A 19,181-nucleotide genomic window follows, 5' to 3' on the forward strand; every position below is an offset into this window, starting at 1 on the left:
ATAGCTCCCAGCAGAGCCCCTCTCCAGAACATGCTCTAGGCTGAAGAGAGCCGCCTTCCTTTCCTTTTGTGGGAAAACCAACTGCAGTGACTGGTTGATGGGAGGGCATAAAATTCAGCCACTTCTCCCCAAGTCGACCCAACTCCGAAGGTCATCCCAGCTTCAGCAACCCTTGTGGGATCAGCTGAGGCTTTTGAAGTAACAGCAGCACAGTTCAGCTTCTCCTCGGCCCTCCTCCGTAGACACTGATGCCAAGAGCAATCCTCAGTGAACTTATTGCACAGAAGTCTCCAACTCCCAGTCTGTTTTCAGGAACCCAGTCTTATAAAGACATTTTTGTCCTCTTTGAAGGGCATCATATCCCATGCCCCCACCAGCTATGTCACTGCAGCTGCAACTTGTCACTATAACCAAAACAATCACCCCCTCTTCCAAGCTCAGAAGAATCACCCTGAGCGTTGAACTTGGATTCTGGTGCTAACTCTGGGGAACCACTGGGGAACCTGGGTTCCCTGAGGAACCACTTAACCTCTCTGAATTAATTTCCTATCTATAAATTGATAACTAGGGGCAGTTATCCTGACAGTTCACAGCAATTTAAAACTATCTTGTTCATTTATCAAACATTAACTGAGAACTGACTACATGTTTGTTTTCATCCCTCAGATCCTAGCCCAGATGTCACTTCCTCCAGGAAGCCCTCCGCAGTCCTCAAAGGCAAGATTGAGAACTCTTCTGTGTTGCTGCACCCTCTGCCCACACCCTTACTGCATCTGTTTTCCTCTAAATTGCAATTACCTGCATTTTGTCTTTTCCTTATATTGGTCCACGAGCTATAAGGGGAGGGAATGTGTTTATTCAACATTATATGCCCCTGTGCCCACCTCAGAGCCTGGCACATGGTAAAGGTTCAAAAATATTTGGGAACAAACTAATAAAGCTAGGTGCTACAGAAAAAGCAATGGTAATATTGTGTTAACAAAGTCCTTTACGATGTGCAAATGGCTTTCATACCTAGGATTTCATTTGATCCTCATAACAACCTTATAGAGTAGACAGGACAGAAATCATTTTCCCTGCCCTAAGTAGTTCACTCACTGATGGGGCCTGGTCTCTGGCCTGCTAAGCCAGCATCTCTGGCCCATTAACCCACCCCCCACCAAAACATGAGAGGAGGATGCAGATCTTACTGCTACAGTTTGACACCCTAGGAAGGGCTTGTCTCCACCACCACCATCCCCAGCCCTGTGGCTCTCATTATTCAGGGGCCAACACCCCAGCAGTGAATGAATGAAACCATCAAACATGAGGAACCCATCTTGGAAACTACTTAGAACCCAAGTTAGAATATTTCTTGTGACAAAATTCCAAGAGAGTAGGGCCCTGTGTGACCCTCAGAAAAGCTGAAGGCAGAGGGCCTGCCAGAAAGGCCACAGGAGTGACAGCCTCAGGGCCTGGACACACAGCCCTGGGCACACAGCCCTGGACAGAGCCTTAGCCAGGAAGCCATGGCATTGACAGAGAAGGGAGAGAATTCAGAGGTCACCAGGCCACTCCCCCAGGCCTCCCTGACTGCCACCCAGCTCACTCCTGGGCCTGGGATACACATGCCTTTGCTGCCACTGCCTTGGGCTCTGAACTGATCTCTGTTTCTGTGAGGAACACTGGCTGTCTCAGCCCCCTGCATATCCTATCAGTTGGGAGATAAAATGGAAGAGGGAGAGTGTATACACAACAGCTTTCTCCCAGCTGCAAAATAGAAATTATTTTCTCCTCTGCCCCAGAGGGGGAAAAAAATTGTACACCCAAATGACTCTCCCCTAAGGTCTTTTTTTTTTTTTTAAGTCCTAAGTAAATGCATGATTTTTCCCTAAAGAAACTGTGATAATACAATTAGCGATACACAGAAGGCCTAAACTGGGTGATCGAAGGCCCTCCCCACTCCCAGCCCCAGCCTTCGTAGGAGTTAGGCTTTCAAATGAAGAAATCTATTGTCACTGGGGAGCACAGAGCTAAATCACAAATCCCAGCAGAGTGGTGACACTGAAAACCGTCCTTTGTGGAGGCAGCTAAGAGCTGCACGTTAAAGGCTGGACGTTACTGGCAGCAATGCCCAGGCCCATTCTACTCTTTGCTTGTTTAAGCTTCCATGGGCCATAAACATTGGTCACCACTGAGACTGCAGCACCTTGGTGATGTAAATCACTTGTCGGCCTGGAGCTCTGGGACAGAGAATCTCCCTTCAGATCCCAGACCCAGGGAGGGGAACCCAGAAAGTTGCTTATTATTATTTGAAAATGTGCAGTGAACTCTATACCAGCGCTGTCCAATCAAAATACAAAGTCACAAGTGTAATTTTAAATTTTCTAGTAGCCACATTAAAAAACTAAAAAGGGATAAAATGAATGTTAAGATGTATTTTTTAATACATCTTAACATTAATGTATTGTATTTTCTTTAATACAATACATCCAAAACAGTATTTCTTTAATGTGTAATCAATATAAAAAATTATTAACAAGATATTTTATATTCTCTTTATTTCTATTAAATTCTTAGAATCTGTTGTGGATTTTGCCCTTGCAGCATGTCTCACATAGGGCTAACTACATTTCAAACACTCAATAGCCACATGTGGCTTGGTGGCTACCATGTTGGTTGGTACAACCATCAAGTTGGCAGAATATATCTAACTGGTCTTTACAACAGCCTCCTGAAGTATGCATTTGCAGCACCATTTCACAGATGACAGAGCTGAGACTCAATAAATGAGTCAGCCCCGCCCAAATCTAGAACCTAGATCTCCTGCCTCCTGGTCCCATGTGTCTAACATTTCCCTGTGCTCAAGCAAACCAGCATAAAAACTATGGCAAACCTAAGTCCAGTGCTATGAAATGCAGGTGCATTATTCAACAGACAGCCAAGAGAAGGAAGCCACCCAAATGCCCATCACAGATAAACAGATAAACAAATATGGTCTATCTATACAATGGAATATTATTCAGCCTTAAAAAGAAGGGAAATTCTAACACATTATCCAATGTGGATGAACCTTGAGGACATCATGCAAGTGAAATAAGCCAGTCATAAAAGGTCAAATAGTGTATGATTCTACTCATATGGGGTACCTACAGTAGTCAGATTCACAGAAATGGAAGAGAACAGGGGTTGCTAGGGGATGGGGAGGAGTCGGGGAGTTAGTATTTAATGGGTACAGAGTTTCATTTGGGGAAGATGAAGAAGGTCTGAGATGGAGAGTGGTGACAATTCCCCAACAATGTGAATGAACTTAATACCATTGAATGTACACTTAAAAATGGTGAAAACTATATATTTTATCTTCAGTATATTATAAATAAATATTTAAAATGAAATAAATTTATTACAACAAAAAGAAAAGCTGTAAAACAAAAAATGCAGGCTCTGTGCTAACCTCTACGGGCATTATTGCATTTCAACCTCACAACAAACCTACTCCATAATACAGGTACTGTATTATCCCTGCTTTACTACTGAGGAAGCCGAGGCTTAAACACAGCACATAATTCACAGTTCCACAGCTAATGGGTGCAGGAGCTTAGGAAGTCTGATTCCTGAGCACATGTTTTCAATACGGCTTCCCCCATGAACTTCTCTGATGACCCTTCAATAGACTTATAAGCTATTCTCAGCACAACAGTCACAAATCTCCCTGACTGTGCCACTGTCCCGCATGGTTATGACCCCTCAATGCCTCTCTGACCTCATCTTCTGTTTCTCCCTTTTGACTGATAGTGCTCGTGCCACACCAGCCTCCTGCATCTTTCTTAAACCTGCTAAAAATGCCCAGGGCCGTGGTACATGCTGCTTCTCCCACCTGCAATGCACTTCCACTGAGATTTGCATGGCCAGCTCACTGTTCATTCAGGTCTTAGCACAAAGATCCCCTCACCCCAGAGGCCTCTTCCCTAGAAGAGGACATTCTCTCCAGCCTCCAGCCTAGCAGCCTGCATCCCCCTAGTCTCTTCGATTTCCTTCATAGCACCTATCAGTGCTTGGTATCATAGCATGTCCTCATTTGTCTATTTCATGACAGTCTGCTTCCCTTTCCGAAGGTAACTCCAGGAGGGCAGGGACTTTGCTTTGTTCATGCAGTATCCCTAGATCCTAAAATGGCACCTGGCACATAGTAGATGCTCAATAAAGATTTGTTGAATGAATGATTCAATGGATCGGCTTTGGCTGATTCTCACATAGGGTGACCAACCATCAAGGCTCAGTGTTGGAGGAGGTTCCTAGGATGTAAGGTTTTCGGTGGGGGAATTGGGAAAGTCCCAAGCAAATCAACATGAGTTGGGCATCCCATCCTCACAACACTTGCCTGAAGCACTATTGTCCCTATTTCACAGAGAAGGAAACTCAGATCCAGAGATTAAAGAACAGGAGCTGTAACCAAATGAACTTTGAGTTCTGTTCCTGCAAGCTGATTTTATAACCCCATGGTTTCCACTGTATAGAGTCACACATCTAGACAGTGGCAATATAGAAAGATAGTGGGTTGAACCTGAGGTCTGCCATTTAGGACTCTGGCTTGCCCAGAGTCAGCAGATAGCAGAGAGTTATAGCTAAAGCCCTAAACTCTCAAGGGCTTTAGCTATAAAATCAAGCAAGTAATCCCAACTCAGAGGTCTATCATGATCATCTACGTATTATAGATTGGGCTCCCTGGGAAGCAAACTCTGAGATGTAGACTACCATACAGGAAGTGTGTTAGGGTGTGCTATTAGTTTCTAAACCCACTGGAGGAGGAAAAAGAAGAAGGATTGAGCCCAGTGAGAAGCCAGGCCACAGTACAGGGCCAGTGAAGACCTCAGCAGGCTCCACAAGGAAGCACTGAAGCTGAGGTTGGCCCTTTTTAGTTGTCCCAGGGTGGGGTGAGGTAGCTAGGCCTTTGGGAAGAGGACATGATCTTGGGTGAGGCAGCTCTTTTCAGCTGAAGCAGTTCTCCAAGAGGGCAGGCAGCTGAGAGCTGTCATCTCACAGTAAATCCCAGGACCTGGAGATATGTCCTTCAATCCTAACGAGGGAACTCTGTGTCCACCACACCACGCAAGACGTGAGAAATGTTGTTGCTCTTATGGAACATAATTCAAGGTCAGGCCTGTCTCACTGCAGAGTCTGAGCTCCTTCTGCTCTGTTACCTGAAACTTTTGTGTTACCTCTTGGACATTTCCTCTGGCAACGCCAGAACAAATCCTATCTCCCTTTCCAGACAGTGGGTCCTCTGAGTGCAGGGCCTGCAAACAATGCATCTTTGTGTGGCCCCCTCCCACAGTTGCACTGGGCACTGTATCCTTCCTGAGGAAGCAGTGGATGAGCAGGAGTATGTCCACCCTTTCCCAGACCCCCGAGATTTTTATGGGTTTTGGCCATATTCTTTCTAGGCCTTCCATATCCCCAGTCCTAGTCAGTTTAGCCAACCCCCCTACTGCATCTCCCAGTGTCAAAATATCCCAGGCAGAGCAATATGAATCTAGAAACCACTTTGACTTTAGAGCTGGATCCTGAAACCCCTCTCTTATCCCCCTGCCCCAAATGTCTCCATACCAGGCCAAGATCCAACTGCCAAGAGTCAGCTAATTCCTGCCACATAGCAAACAGAAAACCCACAAGGGTCTTCGGAACCCATTAACTTTTCCTGCTGTCACTCCCTGGACTCTGTTGCAATCACATGCCTTCTCTCTCATTACAAGAAAAGAGTTTGGGCAGCGGGTAAGACTAGGACCCACAGATCTTGCCAGCCATGCCCAAGTCAGTGGCCTTCTCACCACACATGCACCTTCCTAGAGATCTTGTCCTTTCCCAAAACCCTGTTGAAATATCCCCTTGTTGGTCAGTGCTGGGCCAACTCATTCAATGCTTCAGGAAGGGAGGATGAGGGGGTCCTCGTTCAGCACAGGGCTGGGGTGTCAGGCTAATCTGAGTTTGAATCTCATCTCCAGCATTTGCTGTATGATTCTGAGCAAGTTGTTATTAAATCCCCGTGTCTTTTTCCATGGGGAAATCACTGTGCCTATCTCCTAGTGTTATTGCAAGGATTAACTGGAACAAACAGCCTATGGTATGCATTCAATTAATAGCGTCTGTCAGTATTATTACCAGCAAGGGGCCAGGAGGCCCCAAAAAATCCAGACTCAGTTCTCAGATTTCACATTCATACATGGAGGCTGGGCTTCTAGGACACAAAAATAACTAAATAAGAGGTTAAAAAAAATGTCTCCTGATCATCCAGATGTTAGGTAGTTGGAGCACATATAACATTCCTCAGGTTTCTCCCCACCAATATTTCACCTTCCTCACCTCCTTCTGGGGATATTATAAATAGCTAAGTGATACTATAAAATGTTCACAGGAGTTTTTCTCCTAACACATATGATTCCTTAAAAATGTAAAACATCTGTATAGCACAACAGTCATGAACACAGTTTTGGGGGAATAAAAGAAAAACTGACAAATAAAAAAATTCACAGTACATCTTATAAGCAAAGAGCCAATTTCCTAAAATACGGTGATTTCAAAGCCATAGGAAAAGATAAACGACCCAATAGAAAATTAAGAAAAGGACATAGAAATGCTCAATAACCTTTCTAATAATGAGAGAACTTCCCATTTAAATTACAGTAAGAGACTTTTCGCTTATGAGATTAGAATATTAATTCTGCCCCACATTGATAAGTATGTGGAAACAGTGGTGGTATATATTAGGGGCAACTTCTCTTTGAAGACCCCTTGACACTAGCTATTGAAGTTTCAAATGTTTATAGCCACCGATTCAGACCTTTCCCTTCTAAATATATATCCTTCAAAAACAATCCCTCATATGTACAAAGATGTATGTACAAAGACGTCTGAAAAAGTATTATTTCTATCATCCCCAAAAATCGAAAACCAAGTAAACTGCCACCGGTGGAGTTTGGCTAAATGCATTATGGTAGAGCCATACACTGGAACTCTAGCAAGGCACTCAAAAAGAATGACGCTATGTCCCCACAGAGATTTGCACATAAATGTCCATAGCAGCATTATTCACAATAACCAAAAACTGAAAATAATCCAAATGTCTACTAACTGACAAATGTGCTATAAACCAAATGTGCTATATTCTAAAATGGAATATTAGTCGGCAATGAAAAGGAACAAAGTATGGATCTATGTTACAACATAAATGAACCTCAAAAACATTATGCTCTTTAAAAGAAGTTAGACACAAAAGAACACACATTGTATGATTCCATTTATATGCAATGCCCAAAAAAGGCAAATCTATAGAGGCAGAAAATAGACAAGTGGTTGCCTAGAGATAAGGATGAGAATAGGGAGTGACTGCAAATAAGCAGAAGGAATCTTTTAGGGGTGATGGAGATGTTCTAAAATTGGACTATGGAGCTGCACAATTCTGAAAATTTACCAAAGTCAATGAACTGTACACTTAAAATGGGTGAATTTTGTGGTACATAATTCATATTTCAGTAGAACTACTTTTCAAAATAGAACAGTCAGGTGTGGTGGCTCATGCCTATAATCCCAGTATTTGGGAAGCCAAGGCTGGAATATCACTTGAGCCCAGGAATTTAAGTTTGCAGTGAGCTATAATCGCACCACTGCACTCCAGCCTAGGTGACACAGTAAGACTCTGTCTCTAAAAATAAAATTTTTAAAAATAGAACAATGTAGATCAATAAATTCTCACATGATGAGCTGCACACAGTAGCTCACACATGTAATCCTAGCACTTTGGGAGGCGAGGTGGGTAGATCACATAAGGTCAGGAGTTCGAGACCATCCTGGCCAACATGGTGAAACCCTATCTCTACTAACAATACAAAAAAATTAGCTGGGCATGGTGGCACATGCCTATAATCCCAGCTACTTGGGAGACTGAGGCAGGAGAATCACTTGAACCCGGGAGGCAGAGGTTGCAGTGAGCCGAGATGCTGCCATTGTACTCCAGCCTGGGCAACAGTGCAAGACTCCATCTCAAATAAATAAATAAATTCTCACATGCAAAGGTGTCCAGGATAAATTGTTAAATTTTTTAAAGAAGCAAAATAATATAAATAATATCTGATTGTTAAAGCAATCATATTAGTATACATTAGTACCTACTAAAAAAATAAAATTCTGGAGGATTTTATAACAAACAAGTAACGGCAACATTCTCTCCAGAAGGTAGAGTTATCAGAACCTTTCACTCTCTTTATGGTTCTCTTCCAGTTGGTATGATTTTCTTAAATTAGGTTTTTTGCTACATATTTGAACTGTTTCTTAGTAAGATGTTGAGGGGGGAGAAGTGGGCATTATTTTTATAATTAAAGATACACACACACAATGTAAATCATAAAATAAATAGGTAAATAAAGAGGGAAGGTTGAAAATTGACTCTGTTTTGTTGATACAGCCTAGTCGTAGCTGAAGAAACCACATCTGGTCACAAGATGTATGGAATCTCTCATTCTCCCAGTTCCACCGCAGCCTGGAAAAAAACATCGGAAAACCACCCAGTTCTGTCTTTCTGTCATTCCAAGTTTCCCAAGCAAGCTATGACTAATTCTGTTCTCCAACCACCTTGAAGCTGGGGAGAAGAGGGCCCTAGAGAGGGGTATCCCACAGTGTTAACCTCAGTGCTTGTGGTGTCTAGGGACACCATGGTTTATAATGCAATTTCTTATGGATTCCTCAAAGTCTGATAAAATAATCTGACTATTCAGTTAAACTGAAAACCTGAGGACCTCATCAAGATGCAGATGCAGAGACAACAGGAAGGCCTGATGGATGTGCCTGACCTATCCTTCTTCTTCTTCTTTTTTTTTTTAAAGACAGGTTTTGCCCTGCCACCCAGACTGAAGTGCAGTGGCACAATCATGACTCACTGCAGCCTCGCAGCCTTAACCTCCTGGGCTCAAGCAATTTTCTCACCTCAGTATCCTGAGTAGCTGGGACTACAGGTGCTTAACAACACGCCCAGCTAATTTTTTTTATTCTTTGTAGAGATAAGGTCTCACTATGTTGCCCTGGCTGGTCTCAAACTCCTGGCCTCAAGCGATTTTCCTACCTCAGCCTCCCCAGATGCTGGGATTGCAGGTGTGAGCCACTATGCCTGGCCTCAGCCCTGTCTTTATTTATTTGAGCTCAGACCCTGGCAGTTCAACAAACTTAAGTGGTGTTTACTTAACTTTTGATTGAAGTACAATACAGAAAACTAGGTATACAGAAAAGTATACCAAGTTTAAGGAACATTTTTATGACTCAAGGCTCAATAATTAATTTACCCCTTTTCCAATGGGAACCTCAGTGTCACTTTGTGTGTGAGTTTGTGCTGCTCCTAAGCCAAGGATGAAGGAGTTAAGCTATTAACAGTCCAAAAACCACACCGGTCCCAGCTCCCCTAAACTCTAGACAAAGATGTATGTGTACAGCGTGGATGATGGTCATTGTTTCCCAACCACAAAAGGTGCTCCCAAGTCAGGTGGCAATAGCCCATGTCTCAAAGAACAGCAGCTGAGATCAGCTCAGGCTCCCCCAAAAAGATGTCTCTCTTCAGTTGCCATGAAGAAAGAAAGCTGGAATGACCTCCACTAGACTATAAATTCATGAGGGCAGGAAGCGTGTCTTCCTGTTCATCAGTGTAAATCCAGTGCTTGGTATCCAGTGCTTGGTATACAGTAGCTACTCAATAAATATTTGTTAAAATACATGCTGATTGACTGGAATAGAGTAGGTGAAGACAGAGCCTCCCAGGAAACCAGGCCACAAAGCAGAAATCTCCAGGGCCTGGGAAGGGTTACTGCCAGCCCAGATGACGCCTTGGAGCCCATTGGAAAAGACTCCCATTTCCCACTGCTGATGCAGCTCCATGCCAGGGCAAATTGCTTGGTGAGCAGAAATTCAACAGGATTTGGGGTCCCACTTCTCAACCTGGTGCCCTTGGGTAGGAGACAACTTACACAGCCATATAGGTGACCTTCTCTGGATCACTGCTGCTCCTGTGCACACTGGGGATACAAATAATGGAATCTATTCACTATTAGGCTTCCAGGAGGATGCCCAGATTGTCCACAGAAAAGACTGATCTGAAGTGGAAACTAAAGGCCTAGAAAAACCTTCCTCTAGTCAGTACATGCTTGTTGGTTCATCATAGGCACCTGCAGTCCAAAACTTGCCTCACCTGAAAAAAAAAATGCAACATTTTTCCCTGCCCACTTCCTCAACCCCCTCCATACTCCTAAGACCAAGCAAACCTATCAGCAAAGGGAAAATGGAAGGCATCATCCTTTACATCAGGAGACCACCCTTTTCATACGAAAGCAGCTCCCTGAGCTTCATACCACATACCCCAAGGGTGGTTTCATCCATGCAGGTGTGCAGGCATCTTCCCTTGCCTAGGCTGCTATAATAACCCCCAACTGGTCTCACACTCCCCCTTGTCTAACAAGCTGTTCTCCACACTCCAGGAGGAGAGATCTTTCTAAACCAGAAAATTGGCCCCATCACCTCCTTGCTTAAAATTTCCAATTGCATGTAGAATAAAATACAAGCTCTTAGCAGGGCCCACAAGGCCCCCCACGACCATAATCTGGTCAACCTCTCCCACCTCTTCTTGTGACATTCTCTGCCTCCTTGTCAGTTCATTCCTGATGCACATACTTTCTTGCAATTTCCTCCACACTTTCTCTTTTCCAATTGCCTAAGCTTGTTGTTTCTTCCCCAGGGCCTTTGCACTTGCTGCTTCCCAGGCCTGGACTCTTTTCCCGCTTTTCACATGACATCTCAATGTCAGCTTACAGACTTTTCCTGATTTCCTATCAGGAACCATTCCCCTCCACTCATTCTCTATTTCACTGCTCTGTTTTGGTTAGCATTATCTGAATGGCTCCTATTTGTTAGTTAACCCTTTTATTGCCAGTCTCCCTGTCTTCTATCATCCCTACCCACCTCCAACACACACACACATACGAATATAATCTCATTTCCTACTCGATCACTGGAATCCAAAACACAACAGAAGCTTAACAAATATTTTCTGAAGGAATAACAACAATTATCATTACAAGACCCTTAACAGTTTGCAAAGAATACTGATATTCATTGCCTTATTTAATATTAGAAACAGTCATATGGGGCAGGTAGCATAACCCTTATTTACAGATGAGGAAGCAGAGATTCAGAAAGGCCAAGGAGCTCGAAGGTCACACAGTAAGAAAGAAGCCTGTTTTGCACAAACCCAGGCTTTCTGCCTCTGAGTCCAGAGTTCCTCCCTTGGTTTACTGTTAACATCCAACAGTGCTTCCCAGTCATTGAGCAAAAACTTTTAAACACCAGATGAGGAGCAAGGCAGTTACTTGCAGGATTGAGTTAAACTCCAAGACAAAAGAAAATATGAAGCTATGAAACCATTTTAGAAATCATCAAAATAGACAATTATGTAAAATGAGCTCCTCTGAAATCCACGGATGGAGAAGCTGCAAGGCATCCAGATGTCCTATCTCAGTTTTGATCTGTGCTTATGGCATCCTTTGATTCAAATGAAGGACCAGGAATTTGGGGGTAGGGGGAATAAAAAGAGAGATGAAAAAGGCTATACTTCTAGTCAAGAGTTGTAAAAAGAAACTATGACTAATAAGGAAAATTCATTGTAGGAAACTAACCACAGGCTACAGGAGGATCAAATTTCTCACCCTTCAGACCAGAAAGTTAAAACGCACAACAACCAAGTTGTATTTCAAACAATCTTCTGAGTCTTGTTCAAAGAAAATGAGAGTCCAGCATTCCTGGAAGGATAACGTGAGGTGGCCTTTAAAAAGGGAGAGCTAAGTGGTGGGGAGGGAAATTTACTTTTACTCTACTTATAATACCTTTAATGTTTTGAATATGATACTGTGTGTCTATTTTACATATTCAAAGAATGAACTGTACTTCAACAATCAAAACAAAGACAATGAGGGGGTCTAGGAAGCAATTTCAGCAAATCAGCTCTTCCCACTCAAGTCTTATTAGATTTCACCTTTTTCCACCCAGTCCCAAAGGTGAGCAGTCTTTCCTTTCAGCTCACTGAAATCTGTTGTTTTGCCTTCAAATCCTGAAGCCACAGAGTTGAAAATGACCACCTTTTCCAAAGTCCTCACTTTAAAGATGTGGTCCAGAGAAGGGAGAAGATTTTCTCAAGGTTCCCTCACTAGTCAGGAGGAAGCTTGGCGTTTGAACACAGACCCCTACCTCCCTCACGAAGCTGTGGTCCTTCTGCAACCCACACTCCTCTCTGCTCAATGCTGATGCTTCATTTTAGGTATCAAGTTGACTAGAATCAGGGATACTCAGATCTCTGGTAAAGCATTATTTCTAGTTCTGTCTGTGAGGGTACATCTGGAAGAGACTGGCATGTGAATCAGTGGACCGAGTAAGGAAGATCACCAATGTGGGTTGGCAACAGCCAATCAGCTGAGGCCCTGAATAGAACACAAAGGTAGAGGAAAGGCACATTTCTTCTCTCTCTTTCCTGGAGCTGGGACATCCTTCTTCTCCTGTCCTTAGACCTCAGAACTCCAGGTCTCCAAGCCTTTGGACTCTAGGACTTGCACCAGTGGCCTCCCCTCAGTTTTCAGGCCTTTGGCCTCAGACTGAAAGCTGCACTATTGGCTTCTCTGGTTCTGAGACTTTCAGACTTAAACTGACCAATGCTTCTGGCTTCCCTGGATCTCCAGCTTGCAGATGGCCTAGTGTGGGACTTCCCAACCTCCATTATCACGTGAGCCAATCCCCCTAATAAGTCCCCTCAGATAGATAGATAGACAAACACACAGACAGATAGATATGCATATACATACACACACACACACACACACACAAATAAGGAAAAATACATATATTCTTCAATTGGTTCTCTCTGGAGAACCCTGACTAATACAAACACTCAGAGGGCCTGAGCGCCAACTGTTGATATGCACATTGCAGATGTGTCAGCCCACCAGGTCATTCTCCGATGCTTTGCCTCTTCTGTGCTACATCTTCTTACATCCACAGACCCTTCCAAAACACTCAGCCCCTGCCTGTCACCTGGAGGCAGGACCATCCCCCCAAGGGGAATGCAAAAATACGGGTATATGCTTTAAGTCAACACAATGAGTGGAGAGTACTACTAGCATTTAATGGGCAGGGGCCAGGGAACTAAGCACCTGCAATACATGGGACAGTCCCACAGTGAAGAACTGCCCCACCCGAAAAACCCCATGGAGCAGCCTCATCCTGATCATCTCCGTGTCACTTCTCTGAACCCTCCCTAACCTTCCTCCTACACTTCAGGCTGGCAGAGCTGAATGGCCACAGAGCAGATACCCTGAGAAAGGCTAGCCGGACACTCTCAGAAATAACTTCAACTCGATGGACCACTGCAGTTACTCACTGTCACAAACAACAATTCTTACTTCAGTCCCAGGCAGAGGACACGTTCCGATGTAATGGATGAGGAAACTGAGGTACAGAGGAGTTAAGTCACTTTCCCGAGTCATGGCTAAAAATTGACGAGACCACAGCACATGAGCCAAACCACGGAAGCCACCCAAGCATCCATTCTCAGAGGAGTGGATGAACACGATACAGCCTGTGTGCATACAATGGGATATTATTCAGCCTTAAAAAGAAGGGAATTCTGACACACGCCACAACACGGATGGACCCTGAAGCATTATGCTAACTAAAGTACACCAGACACAGAGGAACATATTGTCTGATTCCGCTCACATGAGATACTTCGAGGAGCCAAAATCACAGAGACAGAAAGTAGACTAGCGATTGCCAGGAAATGGAGGAAGAAGGGAAGAACGGGGAGTTCCTGTTAATCGAGTGCAGTTCCAGTCCTACAAGTTGAAAAGTGTTCTGGAGATGAATGGTGGAGAAGACTGCACAACATTACGAATGTTTCTAAGTCACTGAACTGTACATTTAAAATGGTTATGATAGTAATCTTTATGTGATGAGCTTTTCGACACAATAAAAAAATTGACAAGGCTGGCACTCGTTAACCAAGTTCCTAAATCAAAGTCCATTCTCCTTAAATTATTCCCCAGCCCTAGGATCTAAATGAAAACATTGCTACCTTTCCAATAAATTGGGCTATGAGAAATTTAACTACTTTAACTACTAATAAAGTTGCCTGTGGCCCAATCCTGTGCCACAGGGGCCTCGCTGAGATGTCAGATTGCTTCTTCAAGACCCTCCAAGGGGGCAGGTCAAGTTCTGATGGGCCTCACCTTGGACAAGGCTGTGGCTTTTAGGCCAGGTTTCACAGCCTGGTAAAACTGCTCCCTACCCCCGAAATGAAGGATGTCTACAGGGGGTGGCCAACTTTTCAAAGGATATTCAGGGCAGGGAGAAAAACCACCTCAATTGTTTAAGAAAGGATAATTTCTGACACACACATACACAAATACAACATGCCACACACAGGAAATAAAGGCCACAATTTGTATCATAAAGAGCAGGTCTTGAATTATGTGCCATTCTCTTTATGGGAAAATGTCTGCACTGTCCTTATTTTTTTCATGTTGCTCCAGACTTGGTGACACTTCAAAGACTGACAGTGATCCAGAGACCTTTATGGCTGAAACTTCATTGTGACAGAACGAGAACTGTGGCCTTCAGACCTCGCTGGGGCCACATGTCACCCCTGCAGGCCCCAGACCCTCCAAGCCACCAAGAGTCACAGAGGCAGGGAGGGGACAGGAGGAGATCTTGCCCCCACTGTATCTGGCTCTCCTGCCTCTCCACCCCAAGCAGGGGGTGCACTACAGCTTTGGCTTTACAAACACAGGGAAAAAGCTAACACAACCTTTAAGCCGCATTAACAGGATCAAGGGATGTATTATTAGTCCTGCTAGCCTCCAAATCATTGAGAGTACTTCTGAAAGACAGTGCTTAGCTTGGGCTCCAGATTTTAAGAGACCCATTAATAGTTTGGAAGGTTTATTAGCAGACTGCAGATCCAAAAATGGTCCTCCTCTATTTGGGAAGATATTGCAGAAAACAATGCTCTAGGAGAGACCACAGCTGGGCCAGCCAGATTGGTCAAATCCACCCTAGAAATGAATTAGGGAGAAGAGATGGCAGCCAGATGGCTTTTTAAATGTTGATAAGCTGAAGTGTGGCCAGAAAAAGAGACAAGAGGGTGAGGGAATAAGTCACCTAAAGCATCATGGCAGAATCTAAGCATGAGAATGCTTAGCAGAGAAAATAAATACACTGTTCATACACACCATGCCCAGCCCCGAGCCCCAGGCAGATCTGATACTCTCCTGCCCACCCTGACACAGCCTCAGAATACATCTCAACATAGCCCGCCAGCCATCACTGCAATCCACAGTTGGCAGGTCAGGTGGAAACAATTTCCCACCCCTGACCTAGGAGTACATGAAAGCTGTCTTTATTTTATTTTATTTTTTATCTTTTAATTTTATTTTTTATTATTTATTTTTTTGAGACAGAGTCTCACTGTCGCCCAGGCTGGAGTGCACTGTTGTAATCTCTGCTTGGCTCACTGCAACTTCCACAGCCTGGGTTCAAGCAATCCCCCGGCTTAGTCCCGCTAGTAGCTGGGACTACAGGGGTGTACCACCACACCCGGCTCATTTTTGTATTTTTAGTAGAGATGGGGTTTCACCATGTTTGCCAGGCTGGTCTCAAACTCCTGACCTCAAGTTATCTGCCTGCCTCAGCCTCCCAAAGTGTTGGGATTACAGATATGAGTCACTGAGCCCAGCCTATTTCATCTTATTTTATTTTATTTAAATAGAGACGAGGTCTCACCATGTTGCTCAGGCTAGTCTTGAATTCCTGGCCTCAAACAGTCCTTCCACCTTGGCCTCCCAAAGTGCTGGGATAACAGGCGTGAGCTATCACCCGTGGCCAAAAGCTGTCTTCAAATGATGAAAGTGTCACCATGAGGCAGCCAGCTTAGACTTAGTCTGCATTTGCAGTTCCACTCAAGAAAGACCTTCCTAGAAAGCCTTTCCAACAATGCTAATAGTCTGATTTCTGAAGTGGACAGCCCCTTACTACAGGAAGTTCCAAACAGAAGCCTCATGGTTGTTGAGAATTCCCGTATTGGGTGAGTGTTAGGGCATATTCTGTGATTCTTGAGGTTCAGTGTAATTGGGTATATACTAAGCCATAACATGTGGCAGGAAAAGGCACACAGGTTATCACCTCTATTCACAGATGAGGGGGCTTGAGTAACTTCACCCTATAAGGAAGCAGAAGATAAAAAATTCCTATCTACAGAATGGAATACTATCCAGCCATTATAAAAAGAATGAAATCTACCCGGTGTGGTGGCTCACACCTGTAATCCCAGCACTTTGGGAGGCCAAGGCAGGCAAATCACAAGGTCAAAAGTTCAAGACCAGCCTGGCCAACACAGTGAAACCCTGTCTCTACTAAAAATACAAAAAGTTAGCCAGGCATGGTGGCTGGCGCCTATGATCCCAGCTACTCAGGAGGCTGCGGCAGAATTGCTTGAACCCGGGATGCAGAGGTTGCAGTGAGCAAAGATCATGCCACGGCACTCTAGCCTGGGTGACAGTGAAGACTTCATCTCAAAAAAAGAAAAAAGAAAAAGAAAAAAAAGAATGAAATCCTGTCATTTGCAGTAACATGGATGGAACTGGAGGTCATTATGTTAAGTGAAATAAGCCAGGCACAAAAAGATAAATATTGCATGTTCTCACTCATATGTGAAAGCTAAAAATGTTGATCTTATGGAGGTAGAAGGTAGACTGACCATTACCAGAGGCTGGGAAAGGTAGGGTGGGGTGGGGAGGAAGAGAGGTTGGTTAATGGGTACAAACATATATTTAGATAGGAGGAATAAATCTTGGTGTTCAATAGCACAGTAGGATGACTATAGTTCAAAACAAGATATTGCATATTTCATAGTAGCTAGAAGATTTCAAATGTTCCCAACACAAAAAAATTAAAAATGTTTGATATGATAGGAATCCTAAATATTCTGATTTGACCACTCCATATTGTATGCATGTATCAGAATACCACATGTACCCCATAAATATGTGCAATTATTATGAATCAATTAAAGCAATTTTTTTAAAAAAGAATTCATATCCAGATCATTTGAAGTCCTGCATGTATTCCACCCACCTGCAGGAGAGGCTGCAAACATCAAGATGAGGCCTCCTCTGCAGCTCCTCGGTCCTCAGATGGTGCCTCTGCTGCTTGCTCTTTCCTCCCTAAAGATGCTGCCCAGACTGTTATGCAAAGGCCCAACAGTTGCTGCTCCGAAAGTTTCAGGTGCAGGGCTCAGCTTCCATGCTGCTGGACAGCAGCCATCTTGTTTGATCATTATATCCCCAAACAAGGGTATTCTCCACAAAGGGACACAGATGGGATCTTTGACATTGGGCTTAGTGTTTTTGTCCCAAAATCCCAGAGACTGTCATTCTTTTGGATCAAGGCATTTAAGGTGTCTGTCCCAATGCAAATGTCACTAAAATTGGGTAGCACCTAAAGCCACATTGATCACCGGCTCCCTAGATGATTAGCTCATCATTGGCCTTGAGGTCTTGAGCAAATGGGACACACACAGGAAGGTGTTAATGAGAGGATAGAGAAGAGGATGGCTTGAGGAAGGCAAAGCAACTCCATTCCCATTGCTAGTCCTGCTGTTGCCTTACAGCCCAGGGCAGAGCCCACCTTCCATCCTCGCAGGCACCACCTCTGTCCCACCCTGATGGCAACAGCATCTGCCTTAGTCCCCAGTGCCTGAGTCTTGTTCCTGAGGGTCCCAGCCCCATGGCCAGGACATGCATCTGCCAGCCTGGACTTCCTCCTCCCTGGGTAAAGCTGGGAGTCTTTCCCCAGCACTGCCCCCTCCCCCGGGAACAGCAGTTCCAGCTTCCAGCCCCTCTTGTCACAATTAAGAGAACATTGGGGACTGGGTTTCCAGCAAAGCTTCCTGCTTTCCCCCAATATATTTCCCACTGCCTTCTAAAGTCATATCCAGCCAGGCATGCTCATGCTTGTCATCCCAGCACTTTGGGAGGCTGAGGCAGGAGGATCACTTGAGGCTAGGTGTGTGAGACCCACCTGGGCAGCAGAGCAAGACCCCATCTCTACAAAAACATTTTTAAAAATTAGCCAGGCCTGGTGGTGGTGCATGCCTCTAGCTACTCAGGAGGCTGAGACAGGAGGAATGCTTCAGCCTTGGAGTTCAAGGCTGCAATGAGCTATGAGGGCACTACCACACTCCAGCCTGGGCAACAGAGTGAGACCCTATCTTTTAAAGAAAAATTATAATATGAAAAATTTTTTTTTAATAATTTCCCTGCTCTTGGCAAAGAGCCTCCCAGTTTAACACTCCCACCTAGACTGCATTTACATTTACAATTCTGGCTTTATCCATGCTGATCTCCCAGTCAGAACTCTGCTTCCTACCCACCCTCCAAGAATGTCTATGTGCTGCAGAAAGCCAGCCCTTCCTGATGAGGTCGGCCCACACACCCTCTCCTGACTCCATCTTTTAGCACTCAATGTCTATACAGCCAAATTAGCGCCTTATTTATACCAGTATCCTCTCCACTGTCTAATGAAACAACATATGTGACATTGTCATCTGCTATGTATTGGTTTTATTTCCCAACTCATTTATAAATGTCAGGGGATCAAAGGGTTCTTCTTAACTTTGTGCCTGCTCAGCACCTGGCCAGGGCAGGCCTACAGTAGCCCCTCTCCTTTGGAAACTGCCTGCCCCATCCACAAGCATAGGGTCCGGCTGACCTAGATCTGTTGTCAATCCCATCCCACCGGCCACAGCGACTGGTTCAGGAATGGCCTAGGCTGAGCCCTTCAGAGTCCCTTCCCCAGCAATGCTGAAGTTGGGGAGGAGGCATTACAGACAAATGAGAGAGAGAGAGTGCGAGTGAGAGAGACAGTCAACAGTACTTCCATGTGTTTACCTCCACCTGAAACGCACAGTTGGGAGACATTGGCAACCACTGTGTACCTGTCATGTAGTCCAAGTACCAGAAATGACTGGCTTCCTGAGAAGGAAGGATGAAGCAGATGTGCGGTGAGGAGACAAAATGAGAGGAAGTGTACTACTGATACCTAGAACAAACCAGGGCTCCCTGGCCCTCCAG

General features: G+C 44.5%; 1 protein-coding gene across 4 annotated transcripts in view; it reads right to left on the reverse strand.

The window, feature by feature from the left end:
• SRGAP3 (SLIT-ROBO Rho GTPase activating protein 3) overlaps nt 1-19,181 on the reverse strand; it is a 255,614-nt gene that overhangs the window by 208,787 nt on the left and 27,646 nt on the right. The gene's annotated exons all lie outside the window — the stretch shown is intronic.

Source organism: Aotus nancymaae, unplaced genomic scaffold (genome assembly GCF_030222135.1).
Source record: "Aotus nancymaae isolate 86718 unplaced genomic scaffold, 86718_ANA_hifiasm-v0.15.2.pri h1tg000046l, whole genome shotgun sequence".
In the NCBI taxonomy this organism is placed as follows: Eukaryota; Metazoa; Chordata; class Mammalia; order Primates; family Aotidae; genus Aotus; species Aotus nancymaae.